Genomic DNA, 21,828 nt, shown 5'->3' with positions numbered 1-21,828 from the left:
TGGGATTTTGGGGGTGACATAAAATAAAGGATCTTGCTTGAAAGCGATTTGCAGTCTAGAACTAGGAGTCTAGGACTGCAAAACCTTTAATTAGGATTATACCCAAGTTTAGGTATCTTAATCCATGATGTTCATCATACATATCTCTTGACTACTGACTATTACCATAGAACGTCTGCTGCAGAAACCCATATTACTATAACCCATACTGTCACAGTAAGTAAATCTAAAATGTTATGATGATTTGACATATTCATTAATCAGGCTGGCCAATGCAGTTTAAACTTTTCAGAACATCACAAACAGCTGATTTTTCCACACCCATGTATGAGTGGACTGCCTGTTTCCAAGACATGGACAATGGAGGGGGGATGTTTATATGTTTGTTTGCTGTTGCAGTCCTACTTTCTGTTCAAATAAAGCATATTGGAGTGACCCCACACTATTCTACCTGTTGTTCTTTACATAGCTAAATGGTGATAGTCCCATTTGGACCACAGGTAATCCATATTTGGTAATCCTGAAAAGTTAGAATCCAGATCAGAGTAATCCAATCCCACATTGCTTTGAAAAACCATCATAAAAATCAGATGGATTACGTGATCCTGGATAGCAGAAAAAGAGATTTCCAAATCTGGATCAGTTTGATCCAGATTAAAACTTTTGAAAAACCGGCCCCAGGTGTAGGAACAAAAATCACTTTCTAGACACTTTTTCCTAGTTCACTTTATGGCCTATTTCTGTGTACATTTATTTCTGTATTTCCTTGTCCTTAAGCTAATGAGGTAAGCTGTCAATCAATGTATGTCACGGTGTCACCTTAAAACCATTGGTTGATTAGTATCAGAGTGCAAAGATGGACTTTCCATCTTGCTGAAAATGGAAGTGCCTCACCAGATTTTTAAATTTTTCGTGTTGAGGCTCTGTCTGAGTATTTGTTACAGTTATTTTCATCTACGGACACAGAAGATGATCCTGTGTTCAACATTTGTGACGAAGTAGAACATAGACTTAGAGCTACTAGTAGCACTAATGTTTTGATGCATGAAGTCGACTCCGGAGCAGTTGGACACCCTTCTCTTGTACTGCCCTTACACGCTGTGGAGAATTATTTGTTAGCCGGTGTGTCAGTTTGTGACATTGTGACTCTTTTTGGGGTTGTTGAAAGAACAATTCACTGCCGAATGGCAGATCATGGAATAAGGTGAGTGCATTATTCAGCAAGCCCTTACTACTGACTGCATACTAGGCCGGTGTAACTAGGATGATTTAGGGGGGTTAAGGTTTAACAGCTATGTTTGTGTCGCAACTGTACTGTACTTACTTAAAAGCTGGTGGTGAGACGTAGTAACTTGATTATTCAGGCCTTTGTCAGTTATATGATAACATGGCATGAATACTCTAAGCTAGTTAAAAGTTAGAGTTTGATGTAAAAGTCTTATTTGCCTGTCATTTGTTCCTAAGGGTGTCTGATCTGTTTACCACCATTGCTAATGAAGAGTTGGATTTGGCAGTACGTGAAATCCTTCGTCGTTATCCAAACACTGGCTATAAAATGATGTTGGGCCATCTTATTGCCAGAAGTATAAGAGTCCAGCGTAATTATACCATTTAGTAATGTTTTTTAGTTTGTGCAATGAAAATTACTCCCGGAACAAGTGCGTCTTGAGCCTTTTCTTGAAGGTGGGGAGACAGTTAGTGTCTCTGATGGAGGTGGGGAGTTTATTCCACCAAATGCTTTAACTTATTTTACACTCAAGCTCAACCAAGACCAAAACAATCGATTTTACTGCCCAATTTACCAATGCTTTCACGTTGTCAGCTAAACAGATAACATAATGTTCAAAACCTAAATGATTGGCTTAAGTCAAAGTGAACAGCTGTTTATATTGTGACTTGAAACACAAATATCCCCTGTATTGTATTCCATTGCTACTGAGAAACAGCTGAAGTTATGCAAATACTGTAAATCACATCTGACTCCTACGGAGCCCCTAAAGGGACATGAAAGAAAAAAACAAATCTGGTGCGCACAAGATACTTTATGGTGCGCGCGAGAAACTTTCTGGTGCGCACGAGATACTTTCTGGTGCGCGCGAGAAAGTATCTTCTCAGACACTGTTACTTGTAGGCGAGGTGGAGGCTCGAAAACCACATTATTTGGTGGCCGGTGGATCACCAATAAAAACTGTGTGAGTTGCAGCATATTGCTGCTGCCATCAACTGTGCCAGCGATACCCCGAGTCGAGATACAATTTGAAAACAAAAGCGTTTCGTTATGAACAGTATTAAAGTTTGAAATGATAACGAGGACGTAAAGTTCAGCGATTGCACTGGGGCTTATAACTGTATTTCCAGTTTTTGACATGATGATACATGCACATTATTAAATACATATATTTAGTTATACACTGTGTTCTGCAGTTATCTAAAGGTAGGACATATTATGTTATCCTGTATTCCATGCAGTCAGGGCATCTCCTCCTCCTGCACCCATAGTGGACCATGTGATGTTGAGACAGCCACGTTTATAAATGAGACCCCTGGTCAAGACGGGTGTATCCCTTGCGCCAAAACAGACAACAACTTCAAAATTCGTTTTTAATGTCTTTCTAGATAATATAGTGGTGACGACTCTCAAGCAAACTTTTAATGTCCTTAAAAGTCATTTCCACGCATGAAAACAGCAGATCTAATGCACGCTTCTGTGCATGCGGTATCCACCAGATACTTAAGCGTGGTAACGAGAAACTTTCTTGTGCGCACCAGAAAGTTTCTCGAGTGCACCAGAAACTTTCTCGTGCTCACCAGAAAGTTTCTCGTGCGCACCAGAAAGTTTCTCGTGCGCACCAGAATTTGTTTTTTCATGTCCCTTTAGGGGCTCCGTAAACTCCCAACTAGGAAACACTCAGGTGTTGAGGTTCTTTCAATTGCATGACCATATGGTATAGACACTAAAGAGGACCTTTTTGGGCTGATCTGGTGTGGAAAAAGAGCAATATAAAGCAACACAAGAAAGTAAGAATACAGTAATGCCTGCACAAGGGAAAGGGAGACAAGAACCAGGACAAGGGAGAGGAGTGGGACAAGGCAGAGGGAGAGGAGTTAGAATGTGTAGTGGCGCTCAGAGAAGGGTCAGAGCTAGGGTAGTACTGTAAATGGCAGCTATATTGCATATTTATTGCAGTAATGTCTTGTTGCAAATAAAGAATTTACTGCAGCAATTGTGTTTGTCTTCTTATTTTCTCCAGCTCCAGATGTTGAGGCGCAAGATATTTTGTGCCAGCCCCTTAACAGTTTGTGACATATAGATGGCAACCATAAGCTTATAAGGTATGGCTGACTTTTCAGGTAAACAGTATTTATTCAATACCTTTTTGTAAGTAGAATACTATATTATGAATGCAGGCTACAAGTTTTGGAGAAAGACTATGGGTTGTATTCTTCGCATTTGCTCAAATTCCTTGAAAAATTATCTCTGATAATTATACATTTCTACAGTCCTTTGATTCTAGAGGATCTCTCCAAGTCCCTCAATGTCCCCGTATTTGCAGGGTATCCCGAATCAACATAAACACGATTGTATAAAAACCTTCCATACCATCACAATGCATGAGTTTATTAAATGAGTTAAGTAGATAGAATCATAAAATAATTTAATTTGCAGTTACCTGTGAAAGCACACAAGCAGTGTATGCTAAGGATGTTTTCCCAACATTATGTTTGATATGAACCCATACAGTTATTTCAACTTTTCAAAACAATGAACATGGACATCAGAAATGTGTCAATTGATGTTGGACCACGATGTGCAGGCAACTAATCTCATTTGTGCTGTGACATAGAAGCAAGATGCTTGCCTCTGCATCTAAATCTCTAATGAAGCAACACCATTTAATATGAAAAACTTTACTTTTTAACTGTTAGATGTTACCTTGAAGTGAACTACACAATGCCATCTTTTATTTTTTTTATCACAGATGGCAAATTGTAGTTCATGGTGGCATTGATGGTTTTAGCCATCTAATTGTGTACCTTACCTGCGCCACAAACAACCGGGCCTCAACAGTGATGAGCAGCTTCCTTGAAGCTGTCAACACCTATGGAGTGCCATCACGAGCTAGGTCTGACAAAGGAGGAGAAAATGTTCAAGTGGCACACTTCATTGTCCACCAGAGGCCAAAATCGGAATTCCCATCTCACTGGTACCCACAACCAGAGGTACAATTGTTTTAGTAACAATATTGTATATTATCATACTTCTTCAAATCAACATATGAATCATAAAGGAAGAAATACTTTTTTTATTCCATGAAATGTTTGACAAACATTTTAAGTCTTTTTGCATAGGAAGTGTTGTCAATGTAGATAACTTTAGAGATACATCTTATGAATAACACAATTCTGCATTATTTCTTGTTTGTGCTTTGTCCATCCAGGATAGAAAGATTGTGGAGAGATGTTTTTGGGGGAGTTTTGGACCTTTTCTACACTTCTTTCTGCAACCTTGAAATGTAGGGCCTACTGAAACTAGAGGAAGAGGTTCACATCCATGCGCTACATTGGAGCTTTCTTCCCCAAATTCAAAGGCACCTGCAGTTTTTCAAAGATGGTTGGAACCACCACCAATTGCGCACTGAGGGAAATTAGTCACCACTTCAGCTGTGGACTCAGAATCAACGTGAGGGACATGACCCCCTTAAGGGTTGTACTTCAAACTGCAATAATTGTATGTGTAAATAAGAATGAATGTAAGCAGCAATCAAAGATTATATTAAATTATACTACAGTTGTACTTTTGTGGTTGGCATTGCTTTAGTATATGGATAGAGAATACTTAAAAGGCTCATCATATTTCAATATGTAATCTCACATTAGGTTAAAAGAGGGTATGGCACTGACTGGAGAGGTCCATATGGTCACCATAATGAAGGAGTCATAGTCCCGGAGGTTCAGCTTCCACGGCCACTGACTGAGATGGAAGTTCAGAGGTTACCAGATCCACAAGGTTCTTTTTATTTTCCAATGTCTTGAATGTGTACAGTGAGACAGTTGCCTTTTTATATGAAACCATTGGTGATGTTTAAAAGCCAGTTTCTGACAACATTAAAATTACATTTTTCATACATCATGTGATGTACAAACTTCAAGACATCTGTGTTTTGTTCTGGAGTCATCTGTTTTTGTGGTCTTAAAACAGACATTATATCCATGTTGAAAGAATTTAAAGATTTTTCTTAAACACTTATTTTACATACTTTCATCTCTTAACATTTTAATATTGATATCTCTTTTTAATATCTCTTAAACAACAAACTGCACAGTCATTTAACATTGTTATCTTTTTTAGTTTCAATGTGTCTTTCATTCAAAAAAACATAAAGCTTACATGAATATGTTCAAGTTCAAGTCTTTTATTTGTCAGGTACACAGAACAACACAAGGTTAGACTGTGCACTGAAATTCTTAAGACAAGACAACGCAAGCACCTGGCATAACATAACATATAAGTACACAGAACATAATTTACATCTATTGCTGAGCTTAAATAAGTGAAACTTCCTAAATATACAGATAGCAATAAATAATCGACTATACTAACCCTAATAATAAAACTTCCTAAATTACAGATAACAATCAATAGTGCACCATACTAACCCTAATGCACATAAAACCTGTTTCAACCCAATAACCTATTCTAGCCTAAGTGGAGTACAGTACAATAGTGCAAATTTGCAGATCAGTGACTAAGTCAATGACGATACAGGAGCCTGGTGGCGAGGTACAGTAGTGCAATGTTACTGATAGTGCAACCAGTAGCTGAAAGTGACTGAGTATAAGTGACTAGTGTGCATTAAATCAGTGTCCATTCAGAAGCCTGATGGCCCTTGGATAGAAACTGTTGTCCAGTCTGCGTGTGTGTGACCGGATGCTGCGGTAACGCCTGCCAGAAGGCAACGGGGTAAAGAGACTGAAGGATGGGTGGGAACAGTCTCTTAGAATCCTGCCGGCTTTCCTTAGGCAACGTGTGTGGTAGGTGTCCTGTAGGGCTGGGAGCTTCCTGCCGATGATGAACTCAGCAGAACGGACCACACTTCGTAGGGCCTTGCGGCTCCCATACCACACTGTAATACAACCAGTCAGAATGCTCTCGATAGTGCATCTGTAAAACTTAGTGAGTCCATACCAAACTTCTTCAGTCTCCTCAGGAAGACGAGGCGCTTACGGGCCACTTTGACCACCTTGTCTGTGTGAACTGACCAGGTGAGGTCATTGCTGATGTTCACCCCGAGGAACTTGAAGCAGCTGACCTTCTCCACTCCAGATCCATTGATGAGTAGGGGTGCATGCTCCTCCTCCTGCCGCCTCCTACAGTCCACAATCATATCCTTGGTCTTGCTGATGTTAAGAGAGAGGTTATTGACCTGACACCATGATGTCAGGGTGTCAACCTCCTCTCTGTAGGCTGACTCGTCACTTTCAGAGATGAGGCCTACGATGGTTGTGTCGTCAGCAAACTTAACAAGTAGGTTGGAGCTGTGCGTTGCCACACAGTCATGAGTGAACAAGGAGAACAGGAGAGGGCTGAGCACACAGCCCTGGGGGGTGCCTGTGTTGGTTATCAGTACGGATGAGGTGCGGTCACCGATTCTCACCACCTGTGGCCTCCCCGTCAGGAAGTGGGAGATCCACTTGCAGAGGGAGGTGCTTAGTCCCAGGTCCTCAAGCTTGGAGACCAGTCTGGAGGGGATCATAGGGACATATGGTGTATGTCTCTAGAGCTTCTGTGGTGTAAGTCTCTAAAGCTTCTGTGGTGTATGTCTGTAGAGATTATGTGGTGTATGTCTGTAGGGCTTTGCATTAAAACTGACCAAACCCAGAGTAGGATAAAGACATGCTTGCAATCAGGTGAAAATCCTCATACTTCTTACAATTTCTGGACAGCTTCAGTGAAAAAAAACTGTGGAATGTGATGACTGTGGAAGGTCACAGTCAACAATCTCAACATGTAGAGATGAACAGATAACATCCCACCCTGTCCAAAAAGTCAGCAAGCTCTTCAGGACCTCTGATGAACCTACAAAAGAACCCATATTAGTCCTGTCATCAGTTTTAATATAGAGCAATGTCCAAAAGTCTTTCTCCAAAATATTAGTGCTTACTAAAATAAAATTAAAATAGTCATACCTGTTTTTACAATGTCCTTAGGAAATGTAAAACTCGGCACTGCTTCTCAATGGTGAGGACCTCCTCATCCACGTCTTCGTCACGCGGCCAGACAATCTTGTCCAGAATCATTAAAAAAAAAGAGATAAAATCATGGTAAAGTTACATCCTTCTTAACAATCAAGCTTTCCTAGAACTTACTTGTGGTCTCCATGTCATTTACATTCATTCAGTCATTAGCAGACGCTCTTATCCAGAGCGACTTGCAGTAAGTACAGGGACATTCCCCCCCAAGGCAAGTAGGGTGAAGTGCCTTGCCCAAGGACACAACATCATTTTGCAGGGCCGGGAATCAAACCAACAACCTTCTGATTAATATCCCGACTCTCTAACCGCTCAGCCATCCGACCCCCATGTCAATAGCCCTGGGAAAAAGAACTGGCACAGTGTCTGGCCTGGAACTCCAAAACACCGGTGTCTTTTAGGCGGTGCTTTTAAAAAAAAGCAAAGAAAATCAAGCACATTTAAAATATATTGTTCCCTATCAGTTATATTTTTATTATTAATTAAATCATTATTTAATCATTTAAGACCATCATGAAATGAAAAAAATGCTTTGTCTACCCGTGGGAATAATTAACCATGACCACTAAGTAATAAGCATCTTATTACATTACAATATTGTTATCTTATATCTTATTCTGCCTTTCACATGATTTGAACTCTCAAATCAAAAGTGTACTCAGATATCCACAAAAACGTGTCTTTAAACATATGAGGCATTTGTATAATGACTAAGAAGAAAAACGTAAGGCATGGAGGAGGATTTTCTCTTTCAGCCAGACCCTGTTATCCATTGTGACGCCAGGCAGGTCCCAAGGCAGTGCCACAGAGAGAACTTTAGTTTTATCTTCCTCTGTAAGTTCCGTGGGTCCTTCCAGCTGATAAAGGACAACACAATGCTAAGTTAAAACTAATAATACATTATTTAGAATGTGGTCGAGCAACAACATTTAAATGCAAATAAATTTTGATGAACACACACAAAGTTAGTTGCTTAAAAGAAGATGAATTGTAACTTGTTTTTTATACAATTATATACGGTTTTTCACTACTAACCAACTCAATGGTTATTCAATGGTTACGTCAAAGAGTACGTGCATGATAGCGGGGCTTAGACCGGTAAAATGTGGGCCACCGTATAAAAAACAGTGCCCAATCATACGGCCAGCTACAACAAAAAAGTCACTTTCTCATAGTGTTTGAGATGTCGATGGAATTAGATGGTCTCTGTCCTTCAAAGAGCAAGGTCTTGATTTCTGAGAAGAAGCAGATTTAATTGTTGTTGGCTAGGTGGATTTATTTTTAAGATACATAATCATAGTCTATAAATCAATAATATGAAATACTTTTCTCTTCATCAAGAAGGAATCCATTTTGCAGTTGTTCCATGACAGTAGAGAGCACATACCTGGTGATGCCCTCTCCAATGGTAGTCACCTTGTAAAATGGATGGATGCCTCAATGGAGACCCCTCTTGTTTTGAATTCTCTGTCAAAGTTCTATCTAGTATCTAGGACTGACATCTCAAGAACTGTACAACCACTGTTCACTAGGTGGAACTTCCCATTTCCAATTCACTCCCCCTCACCACCAAAATGTAATATAACAGTGTACTGGTTCTGCCTATTTTGACAAGTCATTTAGATTTTATGAAATGTGGCCCTGTTCATAAATGTACAACAGGCTTTACCAAATATCGGATGATGTATTGGGGCAGGTGGGGCACTGGGGCAGGGTCTTCGACGAGAAAGGGGGGGGGGGGGGGGTCAGACCACTCTTAGGTCTGATGAGGCATAGGGGCAAATAGGGCAGGGTCTGCAAGGGGAAGGGGTAGATCATCCAGTGAAAAAGGGGGGGACAGGGTCTCCAGGGGAATGGGGCCTTAGAACAGGGTTTGTATATCCAAAGGTAGTCAGACCCGTCACTCTGACTCGTCCTGAAGCAGAAAAGAGTTACAGTCCCAGCATCACCTTATCTCCCATGATCAAGCAGTAACTGAGTCAAATGAGATGCAAACAGTCAGACACCAATGATTAAACACAGATATTGAAATCAAGAACCCAATTGAGGATTTAAAGTGGATATTTTTTAAGTTAAAATAAATCCCTCCTTTCACACCCTTTTAGGGTGTGACAACAAACATAAAAAATATCCCATTACTGATTACACAATGTTGACATACAATTCAACAATACTGATGAGACTATGCAGCGTTATGGCCAAGTGGCGAGGACACACTGGACACAGTGGGAAAACCCTAATGATGTTATAGGGGGAAACCCACCGTCACTCCGCAGAGTGGACATTCGACATCCATGTATCCACGACAGACCCAGACATACTCTCAGGCCCCCTTCACCACATACAGTGCCCTCCAAAAGTATTGGAACAGTGAGGCGAATTCCTTTATTTTTGCTGTAGACTGAAAACATTTGGGCTTGACATCAAATAATGAACGTGAGACCAGAGATCAACGTTTCAGCTTTTATTTCCAGGTATTTACATCAGGATCTGATGCACAACTAAGAAAATATCACATTTTGTTTGAATCCACCCATTTGTCATGTGAGCAAAAGTATTGGAACAGATATACTTAAAACATATTTAAGTGAATAAGACTTAATATTTAGTTGCAAATCCTTTGCTTTCAATAACTGCAGCAAGTCTGTGACCCATTGACGTCACCAAACTTTTGCATTCTTCCTTTTTGATGCTTTCCCAGGCTTTCACTGCAGCCTCTTTCAGTTGTTGTTTGTTTTGTGGGGTTCCTCCCTTCAGTCTCCTCTTAAGCAGGTAAAATGCATGCTCTATAGGGTTTAAGTCTGGAGATTGACTTGGCCAGTCTAATACCTTCCATTTCTTGCCCCTGATGAACTCCTTTGTTGTTTTGGCAGTGTGTTTTGGGTCGTTATCTTGCTGCATGATGAAGGCTCTGCCAATCAGTTTGGTTGCATCTTTCCTTAAATTGGCAGACAAAATGTTTCTGTAGACTTCCGAGTTCATTTTGCTGCTGCCATCATGTGTTACATCCTCAATGAAGATTAATGAGCCCGTCCTAGAAGAAGCCATGCAAGCCCAAGCCATGACATTACCTCCACCGTGTTTCACAGATGAGCTTGTGTGTTTGGGATCATGAGCAGTTCCTTTCTTTCTCCAAACTTTAGCCTTTCCATCACTTTGGTAAAAGTTAATCTTTGTCTCATCAGTCCATAAAACTTTGTCCCAGAATTTTTGAGGTTCATCTCTGTACTTTTTGGCAAATTCCAGCCTGGCCTTCCTATTCTTCTTGCTAATGAGTGGTTTGCATCTTCTGGTGTAGCCCTTGTACTTTTGTTCATGAAGTCTTCTGCGAACAGTAGATAGTGATACCTTCACTCCTGCCATCTGGAGGTTGTTGCTGATCTCACTAACAGTTGTTTTAGGGTCTTTCTTTACAGCTCTCGCAATGTTTCTGTCATCAACTGCTGATGTTTTCCTTGGTCTACCTGTTCGACGTCTGTTACTTAGTACAGCAGTAGTTTTCTTCTTCTTCAGGACATTCCAAATGGTTGTACTGGCTATGGCCAATGTTTCTGCAATGGCTCTGATTGATTTTCCATCTTCTCTAAGACTCACAATTGCTTGTTTTTCACCCAAAGACAGCGCTCCGGTTTTCATGTTGTTTTCACCTCTGAATACAGTCTGCATAGACAAAACCTATCTTACCCAATCTGAACCTGAGTGTAGACATTCAGTGGTATTTATTGATTGAATAATGTATGTAATAGGACACACCTGGGCAACAAAACACACCTGTCAGTCATATGTTCCAATACTTTTGCTCACGTGACAAATGGGTGGGTTCGAACAAAAAGGCGATATTTTCTAATGTGTGCATCAGATCCTGATGTAAATACCTGGAAATAAAAGCTGAAACGTTGATCTCTGGTTTCACATTCATCGTTTGATGTCAAGCCCAAATGTTTTCAGTCTACAGCAAAAATAAAGGAATTGGCCTCACTGTTCCAATACTTTTGGAGGGCACTGTACATACAACTTTAGCCAAGCTTTTTAGAATTGTAATATAGAAAAAAATAAAAGACATGATCAAAAAGACATTGAATTCAAAATGTAACCGTCAAACTAATCTCCCGGTGTAACTCCTCCACTCTTTGGTTTACTGCTTCACCTGGAACAGAATTTAGCAGAACATATCTATCAGAACCTAGTTAGCATTTTTTATAAAATTAGTTAACCATTTTGATCCGCCTCTTCATCATGCTATGTGAAAGGTTTAAGTTGTGGTATTACATATGATCTCCAATAAATCAATTCAAATGGTGTTATGCATCTGGTATAGGACTGGTAAAGACTTCAATTCACATAGTAAACATACTGTATCTATAATTACCAGGCAGTATTTTCCCGTTCACATTTCTTTAGTTCAATAAAGTTCATGCATATCATGTTTTCACAAATAGGGTATGCAAAAAAAAAAAAAAATCTTAAAGTTTCCTTGAATAGTTTTTAAATCCATATGCTATAAACACTTTCATTATCTCCATCCCTCCTGTTTGAGACATGATTCATCCCATGGCTCAAATCAGCACATAACTAAACAGATTCCTTAGTAACATAAGTTCCCCCTGTGAATTTACATAACCTAGCAGTATTTACAATCTGTTTCTTTGTTTCCCTATTTAAACAAAATCAACAGTTAGTATTGTTTCTTTCACTTTAAAAAAGGTTTTCTTTCTTTTAAAAGTTAAGTTCTACAAAGGTCAGATAGGTAGAACTTCATTACTCGCTTTGCTGCAGTTCAAAACGAGCCAATCAGCTCAAACCATCATAACCACAATTTATCAGACTTGATGAGTCTTCCCAAATGATTTCATAACTGAATGTTATCATAACCCTCTTCATGCACTAATACCATTTATTAATACAACATTATCACAGCCTAACTATTTACCCTAAACAGTATGCCAGGCTCTGATAAAACTCTGAAATAAAACTTAAAACCAAATTAAAATTAAACTCCAAATTAAAATACATTGTAAATATTTTCTCTTTCTCATTTTTTACCAAAATGCATTTAATACCCTGATCAAAACTCTTAAAAACTCTAGATTTGATTATTTTGACTTGAAATGTTTGCCCGTATACTTTCAAAGTATATGCTTAGTTTCCTTTTCAAAATATCAATGTTTAAACCAATCATCTCTTTACATCCGTAAAACATTCTCTCGTTTCATTTCATAACCTTCCATGATCCACTCTAAACCGATTTTTTATGTAACCATCTAATCACTTCCTCAATCTTTCACATTTCCTCAAACCAAAATAAAATAATGTTAACTTAAAAAAAAAAAAAAACTTTACACTATATCATAATTTTGTTTAATGAAATCCATGTTTAGATAGGTTAAAACTGCTCCTAGACCTACGTCCCTCATGTCAGTATTACGCTCTGTAATCATGTCAGACAAACAATGCCCTTTAGACAAAAAGAAAATATAACTCACAATGCTCCCTTTGTCTTTTTCAAACCCGCAATTTAACAATGTAACCCGTAAGACACAAAACCGTACTCCTTAACTTCTCAAAAGTCTTATCAAAGCATGTAATATAGAATACTCCTTTGCCCTCAGCTTGCGTAATGCACGGATCTTGAATTGACATTTGCGGACCTATAGATCCCTAATGAAAATATTTCATTTTCATATTTTGTGGTTACTATGTGCTTGAATGTAATACTTCTTCTCACTTTCTCAATTACTCTTAGTTTTTACTCAATGAATCAACACAAATAGACAATGGCCTATCTATCTGCGCGCGTCTCAAACGACAATCAATCAATCCGCGCGTGCTGGCACAACTTTTTTCTTTAAACAACACAACTGTTTAGCGTTTACCATCTATCATTTCATTTCACTCTAGTGAAATTAGAACCAATTTAAAAACCAGGGGTTTAATTTCTGCATTTTTACTGAAAACCATCACACATCACATATTCTCCGCTTATAAATACAAGTTCTGGTCGGAAAGGCTTCAAAAAACCTCCCTCTTTGGCTAGGAATTATAAGAAATGTTGATTACGCATTTGTTAACCACAAAACTTGGAATTCACCTAAACAAACACATCTCTCAGCATTAATACTCACATAATTATGCAGAATCACCTCTGGGATCACCTTTGTAAGATCTCAAGTAACGGGACTTTAGCCCCCACCTTTCTCCATCTCTCCTCGGATTTCTTTAACTTCTTGGTCAAAGAAAAAACACACACCACACTGCTCTCTATTTTTATTCAACACAATCTGACTCCACACAAATATTACACGTTCAGGGACTCTAACCCTTGGAGAGGACTCTAACCTCCCCTGACAAAGACAGTGTTTAGGGACTCTAAACCTGGGAGAGGACTCTTACCTCCCCTGACAAAGACAGTGTTTAGGGACTCTAACCCTGGGAGAGGACTCTAACCTCCCCTGACAAAGACAGTGTTTAGGGACTCTAACCCTGGGAAAGGACTCTAACCTCCCCTGACAAAGACGGTGTTTAGGGACTCTAACCCTGGGAGAGGACTCTAACCTCCCCTGACAAAGACAGTGTTTAGGGACTCTAACCCTGGGAGAGGACTCTAACCTCCCCTGAAAAAGACAGTGTTTAGGGACTCTAACCCTGGGAGAGGACTCTAACCTCCCCTGACAGAGACAGTGTTTAGGGACTCTAAGCCCGGGAGAGGACTCTAACCTCCCCTGACAAAGACAGTGTTTAGGGACTCTAACCCCGGGAGAGGACTCTAACCTCCCCTGACAAAGACACAGATTCGGGGACTCTAACCCTTGGAGAGGACTCTAACCTCCCCTTGACAATCAACACAGATTCAGGGACTCTGACCCTTCTTCATAAACACAAATCACGTATGATTTCCCACCACTGTTAGTTTGACTAGGTACGATGAAACATAGTAATCGTCTAAATTTGGTTCTCAGTTCCGAATAGCAGTACTTTGAATTAACAGGTGTCTGCTTACCTTTTTTATGTTGACGCGCGTCTGACGATTACGTCTGCCTCCTCGTACCGGTGTATGGGTCTCTCTCCCGATCTGTCGGTCGGGCCGGAACCCTCTGGACTCCCTCTTTTCAGCGTCGGGGTCACCATTTGAAGGATTAAAATTTACTGTGTCTAATCCAATATGTAATGATGGTGATCAATGACACAAATATGTGTTCTAGAAAGAGTGGTCTGGAGTCGCAGAGGTCCGATAATATCAGCTTTAATGCAGCAGTTGGAAATCAACAAGTACAGAGCTCTGGGGTTGTCTACGTTTCCCTACCCGCAACAGAGTTTCGGGCTGGTTCACGAAGTCCAACTGGCTATCTGTCCCTGCCCCAGCATATATTATACAGTGCAATTGAAACAGAAATATCAAAAAAGGGTTGAGCTTGTTCTCTCGTGTATCAAGGAGTTTGTTCTTCCCTACGCATCCCACCTGCTCGGGTGCTCTCAGCCCGGTTTCAAGGTTGCTTCTGAAATGGAGAGATAACACACAAAATACAGCCTGTTTCCCACACCCTGTGTGAGACACAATGTTTTAAGCCTGAGCACACTTCTAAGTTCATTAGACATACATTTAATAAGCACAATACATAACTTTAATACATGCATCCTTAATAAAGTCTTACGTTGCTATATTTACTAGGGCACAATGCCTGTGATGCATTTGGTGATTAAGTTGCCACAAATATTAATAACTGGAATTATAGATAGTGCCATGCCCGTGATACAGCTAATGATTATAGTTCTAGAATTGTACTGTAATGTAATATAAATTCTTTAGTATATTAAGAGGGCTAACTTGACCTTTAAATATGCCCTGCGCTACATCAAGAGAAATGAGAACGCTCTTAGGTCGGATACACTGGCCAATAATTTACAAAGCAACAGTCCTAAACAACTCTAAAATGCCCCTACCAACTAACATTGACGGCACAAGTGGAGCAGAGCAGATCGCTCAGCTGTGGCAAAAACAATAAAGTGAAATTTTTAACTGTGTCAAAAGCGATTCATTCGTAGTTGGTAATATTGACAAAAGTGAAGATGTGACTGTATCTCCACAAGAGGTCTATGACATAGTGATGGGGCTTGATAACAACAAGTCATGTGGTGCAGACAGGATATCTGCTGAGCATTTAAAAAATGCCAGTGGTAAACTGTATCCCTTGCTTGCCATCTGTTTCACAGGATTTCTGATTCATGGAGTTCTACCCGACTCCTTGATGTCTGTGATCTTGGTTCCTCTGGTTAAAGATAAAGTGGGCAGAATAACAGCAAAGTCAATTATAGGCCCATAGCTCTGGCTAGTACTCTGTCGAAAGTATTAGAGAGAGCTATTTTTAGGAAAATTGATACGTTTCTACTGACCTGACAACCAGTTTGGATTTAAACCCAAGCATGGTACAGACTTGTGTATATTTGCCTTGAAAGAACTGTTAGAGCTGTATCACAGTCACAATACCACCATTTGTATGTGTTTTATTGATGCTTCAAAAGCATTTGAGTATGTGAACCATGAAAAGTTATTTGATAAATTATATAAGAGGGGTGTTCCTAAATGTCTGATAAGAATCCTGGCTTTCTGGTATGCCCAACAAAGTATGTGTGTGAAATGGGGAAACTCTATATCTGCCCCATTCCACGTCTCTAATGGAGTAAGGCAGGGCAGTATATTGTCTCCATCTCTGTTCAGTGTTTATATGGACGATTTGTCAATACTTTTAAATGATTGTAGAATGGGTTGTAGGGTTGGTAACAGTATCATCAGTCATCTGATGTATGCTGATGATTTAGTAATTATCTGTCCATATAGTGCTGGTCTACAAGAGATGTTACAGGTGTGCTCCCAATATGGATCAGATTTTGATATCCAATACAACGCAAAGAAAAGTAATATCATGATTGTCCGGAGCAGGGGGGACTCTAAACTCTCTTCCCCTGACTTCTTCTTGTCTGGAAACAAACTAAATGTCATCGATGATTGTAAATATCTGACACATTACATCTGTGCTGACCTGTCTGATGACAGAGACATAAATAGACAGTGTCGAATGCTCTATGGACAAGCCAATATGCTTATCCGAAAGTTTGGTGCATGCTCACCACCAGTTAAGACCAAACTGTTCAAAGCATACTGTACCCCCATGTATACTGCCCACCTGTGGAGGCACTACAAAAAGAGTAGTATGCACAAACTGAATGTTGCCTATAGTGATGGCTTGCGGATGCTGCTAAGGATACCGCGATGGAGCAGTGCAAGCCAAATGTTTGTCAATGCGGATGTGCCCACCTGCCCTGCAGTGCTGCGCAGACTCATGTACAGCTGCATGTGCAGACTTACGACCTCTATGAACAGTATCATCCTGGTACTAACCAATCCAGCACTAAGCTCTATACGTTATTTTTGATGTGGACTCATTGGCGTCTGAGCCTCCTCAGAAAATGATGTACCTTGTGTTTTTATTGTATGTTTGTATGTTGTTTTGTAATCTATGGACCTAGTAAGTGTTCGAAATAAAGTTTATAATAATAATAACACACATAAACAGACAGTAAGCTGTAATGATAATCACATGATGGACTGAATGTTACAATGATCTCTATCTCAGTTTGCTTAGTAAACATTCACTTTATGAATAGATTAAATTATTAAATGTTGTACTCTGTTCTTTGATGGTTCCTTGATACTGTATAATATCATCCAATTTCTTACTGTCCCAACTCCCAGACTTTGGTGTTACTGAAATGTTAAATGTACTAGATGCCAGAAAATGGGCCAAGAACTTACACCTTTTTACCTTGGCACAGCTCCATCATACAGTACAACTGTTCCTCAACGACGATGCTGCTGTGTTTGAAACTAGCCTACGGTACAGTACAGTACCATAAATGTAAAGGCAATCAATTGACGCAACTCTTTCTCTTTATGACTCTGCATGCAGCTAAATGGTACAAATTGGTAGCCTCAATGCGAAAAAGTTAAACATCTTGAATAGCACTTTTTTAGCAAGGTTAGCTAGCCAAAACTCTCAAATAGACAAGTTTACTCGCCAAAACTAGGGGGCCGCAATAACTCTACAAATATGCAATTCATTTCCGCCGGAAGTGGTTTGCACAGCGTCTGCCAGTGTAAGCACAGCGATTTGTCTATGATAGCTTGGGATCACGGTTCTACTACTTTGACATACTTGTCGTTTGACATTTACTACTGGATAAGTTGCCAACGTTGTGGCATGTACTTGTGGATAACGTTGTTGCCATACTTTTAAGTACATTTAGAGTAGATTTATAGTTATAAAGCTTTTGCCAGTCCATCATTTTGGAGCTTTTAACATGGAGCGAAGGCAATGTCAGTAGATAACTTTTAGTCAGTGATTCATTAGAACATTTGTTGTCTAGCTCTTCAATCTCTCAGCAAAATGTAGGCTAATTATTTGGCTAAAGGATGCCACACGTATCAGACAGAAGTTGTTCAATAAATTCGTAGCCCGAAATAAAAAACATTTATAGTCGGTTGACTGATCGCGTTGTTGTACCCAGTCAAAGGAATAAACACACAGGAACATCATGAACATTCAATGGTCTTGCCAGTTATCCTGGCAAAACATGTAGCATAATGTTCTTTATTTATTGCCAGGACACGGTACAAGCAGCCTAGGCATACGTAAAATTGAAAGCTAACACTAATTCGTTTGGAATTTCTAGGCTATACTTGATGTTACATGTTGATGTTCAGCCTATTCAATTTAACAACTTCAGAAGGACAAGACAGGCAGTACACTGTTATCCTTATTTATGTGGCTTGTCACTGCCTGAAGTGCCTACGTATCTAGCGTTATTCTTCCTATGAACCCAGTTATGACTGCTTTAAACCAGCACCGGTTGGCTAAACACCTCATGCCGGGCTTATATAGATGTGTGTATTGGCACTTTGAAAGGTTTTAATTATTATATCCACATATCAATGTATAATTATTAAATCCACTGCGACAATAGGAAAAAGGAACACCAACAAAATGTGAATAGCCTATAAACAATACTGTAGTATAGCCTAACAGTAACAGGCTAGAGGCGATTCTAGGTTTTAAAACTGGTTGTAGCACTCTATTTAACCACTCGTTCAGGTGCTTTCTCGAGTGTTTGTGTAACCGGTCTGAACTGGTGAAACTCACTCCTCAGGTATGTATAGGGCCACCCGCGTCAACGAATAGCTAGCTTTTCTTTGGCGTAGCTGGTAGTGGTTGCGCTTGGCAGTCCAGAGGTGGCAGGTTCGACTCCCGATGGCAGCGAACGACGGCCCTGGCGGAGCAAGACCACGTCCGTTGCATACCCGTTAAATTGGTGCCGTGACCCGGATCTCACAAGGTTAGCGCCAGCTAACCGCCGGAGTGAGTTTCAGAGGGGTGAATGTAACCGGTCTGAACTGGTGAAACTCACTCCTCAGGTATGTAATGGGCCACCCGCATCAACGAATAGCTAGCTTTTCTTTGGCGTAACTGGTAGTGGTTGCGCTTGGCAGTCCAGAGGTGGCAGGTTCGACTCCCGATGGCAGCGAACGACGGCCCTGGCGGAGCAAGACCACGTCCGTTGCATACCCGTTAAATTGGTGCCGTGACCCGGATCTCACGAGGTTAGCGCCAGCTAACCGCCGGAGTGAGTTTCAGAGGGGTGAATGTAACCGGTCTGAACTGGTGAAACTCACTCCTCAGGTATGTAATGGGCCACCCGCATCAACGAATAGCTAGCTTTTCTTTGGCGTAACTGGTAGTGGTTGCGCTTGGCAGTCCAGAGGTGGCAGGTTCGACTCCCGATGGCAGCGAACGACGGCCCTGGCGGAGCAAGACCACGTCCGTTGCATACCCGTTACATTTGCAATAGTGCTGTCAGTTTAACACGTTATTAACGGCGTTAACGCAAACCCAAATTAACGGAGTACATTTTTTTATCGAGCGATTAACGCTCTTTTTGGCCTAGCAAACTTTGTAGTTTTTTTCACATGCTGTTGCAACAATTACCGACGTTAGAAAGACTACAACACCACACCGGATCTAGCTAGACCGGAAATAAAACAACAGGCACGCCACATACACTTGTTTGGCTTGCGAGCCGGCTAAAGAGTAGTAGCAGAGCCCGTTTACGGATATTAGACATTCTCTGGTAGTAGGCTAACGTTACGTTTTGAGTGGATGGCGAGCGTGAGACGCCGAAATGGATGCCAATAAGATTCTGAATGGAAAGTTGACTTTAAAAAAGTTGCCAAATGGTTCCATTGACAAGACCAAAGTTATCTGTGTGTTTTGTCGTTGTAAACGTTGAGTTATCATCGCAGCACATCCAGTCTGAAATACCACTTGATGGCCAAGCACACAGCGGATGCGATTCATGCAAATTCTCCGCCCCCTCGTCAAAGCCAGGCGATTGCAATGTTGTTTTCAATAAAAAAATATTTGCACGAAGCAATCCGAACCACTTTTCCATGTTGATAAGAGCTTTAAAATTTGAAAAAAGAATGGGACAAAAAGAAATCAAGGGACATTTAGAATAGATAAAAATGTGCGATTAATTGATTAATCGCGAGTTAACTATGACATTAATGCGATTAATCGCGATTAAATATTTTAATCGTTTGACAGCACTAATTTGCAACCATCTACCGCACACGTCGTTCCCGAACCACTTTTCTTCATGTTGTAAATTGTATATCCTCTTTGCCACTGCGATATCAGTGCTTTGTCGGCACAACGGATCTAGCTAGCAAAACAAACCCAGCCCGCCAGAACGGAAGTGGATTGCATATAGGGGAGCAGTTCAGGAATTAGAGCGGAAACGGCTCATGAACTTGTCTATTGCGTGTGTGCAGTCTTTTGTTTACAAGGTAGTCATAGCAACCCCAGGCATGGAAAGTCCATCCAGAGAATGGCTGTTTATCAATCCGAAGAACGCTGAGAACGCAAGTACATTCTTTTGAAGAACGTTCTTGCAAGCGTCCTTGCGAGAATGGTCTTGCAAGGACGCAAGGACGGAGAATGAATTGAAATGGTTAGGGTTTTCCTGGACTCGCAGCATTATGAATGGGTGACCAGACGTCCTCTTTTACCCGGACATGTCCTCTTTTTGAGACCTAAAAAATGCGTCCGGCAGGGATTCCAAAATCTTCCGGGATTTTGCCTCGTTGGATATTTGTGTTTCTCTGGGTCTTTCACAAACTAATTATTACGCCCGACCTTACAAGTTTTGGAAGAGTATCTCGCTTAAGCCCAATTTATACTTAGGTCGCAGACACTTTTGAAAAGGTCGCCGACAGAAATGGCGTCACGGTCGACACTTTTAACCGTCGCTTGAAAGTGTCGCCTACCAGGAGAAATTTCTACTGGCGCTGATGTCGTCACATAGTGTCGCTCAAGTGTGATTGGCTAGATAGACGGCACGCGTCTTTGACTTCATTGTTTTGAATTTTCAGTGAACGCTCAACAGCTGTTTATGATAGAAGGAATAGAGGAGAGATTGGCGGAGCAAGTTAAAACATATCCACACCTTTAAAATGCCTCTCAAACTTAGCTACAGCCATTTTCTCCGATCGATCACCTAGGCTACAAAGCGTTAACAATGTAACCATGGCTATGAATGTAACAGTAAAATGATTCTGTTTACGTCTTGCGAACCTTGAGCACAGGCGACTGTTTGCCGAAGTATAAATGCAGCAGCCTGAGCGACACTTTCTCTTCGGCGACCATTTCAAAAGTGTCGGCGAAATAAGTATAAATGAGGCTTTATGTTCCACCTTCTTGCGCGAGCTCTGACCGTAGAGAGAACTGTCATTGGTCAACCGCCTTTTCAGTGTTGCCAGATGCACGATAATTATCCTCCAAATACAATGATTGTGAGCCTTTGGTATGATACCATTTTCAATCTGGCAACAATGTGAGCACTTTGCCGTCTTTGTTGCTATATGAGGGGACGTGCACAGGCTATGGCTAAGGTTGCCCGGGCAACTGCCCTTTTGCCCTCCTCGAGTTAAAGTGCCCCTCCGAGGAGAATAAATAAATAATAGTGAATTTAAACAGATGCAGAATTTAATGTAGACCTAGATTTTAAAAATCGCCACATGAAACATTTCATAAAGTAGCCTTATTCACTTCCAATCGATAATTCTATGGGCAACCTGAGTGGAAGTCACAAGGGGGAGGTGGTATACCTCCTTCTCTGTTTTCTCTGCGGTACTGCACGCGACTGCCACCTGAGCCTGCATTTTCTTGCACTTTAGAGACGGTCACGATTGTTTTATTCTGTGTCGATAAAAAAACTGCTTTGACGTTGTCAGAAAAGGTGAGTTTTAAGTTGTAGAAATTTATAACAAACGAACAATCATCATCAAGTTTTATGAAATGAATTAAAATCTTCATCAATCCAGGCTCAGTTTGCCACGTTTAGCCTAAATAATCAGACGGCTGGCTTGCCTACCAGACAACCAGCCCGTTAACACATGCTAATTTTTTGGTAGGAAAACTTAGCAACATGTCTGCTGATGGTTAGTTTATAACATTTAGTTTTAACAAG

The 21,828-nt window shown here is 40.6% G+C and overlaps 1 protein-coding gene and 1 long non-coding RNA gene across 3 annotated transcripts in view; one reads left to right on the top strand and one right to left on the bottom strand.

The window, feature by feature from the left end:
- fut10 (fucosyltransferase 10) overlaps positions 1-5,139 on the top strand; it is a 46,969-nt gene extending 41,830 nt beyond the window's left edge. Inside the window, exons 4-7 of one of the 2 annotated variants that reach the window (XR_006955807.1) lie at positions 3,252-3,333; positions 3,981-4,221; positions 4,440-4,681; positions 4,879-5,137. The gene's annotated coding sequence lies outside the window, so the exon portion shown is untranslated. Of the gene's footprint in view, positions 1-3,251; positions 3,334-3,980; positions 4,222-4,439 lie in introns of both variants that reach the window. The other variant, XR_006955806.1, reaches the window with a different exon arrangement.
- On the bottom strand, positions 110-14,060 carry LOC124465466. The gene is made up of 3 exons (XR_006955808.1): positions 14,050-14,060; positions 10,318-10,322; positions 110-196 (listed from the first exon to the last, which is right to left on the bottom strand). It is a non-coding gene; the product is annotated as an uncharacterized LOC124465466 (long non-coding RNA).
- Positions 14,061-21,828: the final 7,768 nt, after the last annotated feature.

The sequence above is a fragment of the Hypomesus transpacificus genome, unplaced genomic scaffold, assembly GCF_021917145.1.
Source record: "Hypomesus transpacificus isolate Combined female unplaced genomic scaffold, fHypTra1 scaffold_51, whole genome shotgun sequence".
Classification (NCBI taxonomy): domain Eukaryota; kingdom Metazoa; phylum Chordata; class Actinopteri; order Osmeriformes; family Osmeridae; genus Hypomesus; species Hypomesus transpacificus.
This window is presented reverse-complemented; position numbering and strand designations above follow the sequence as displayed.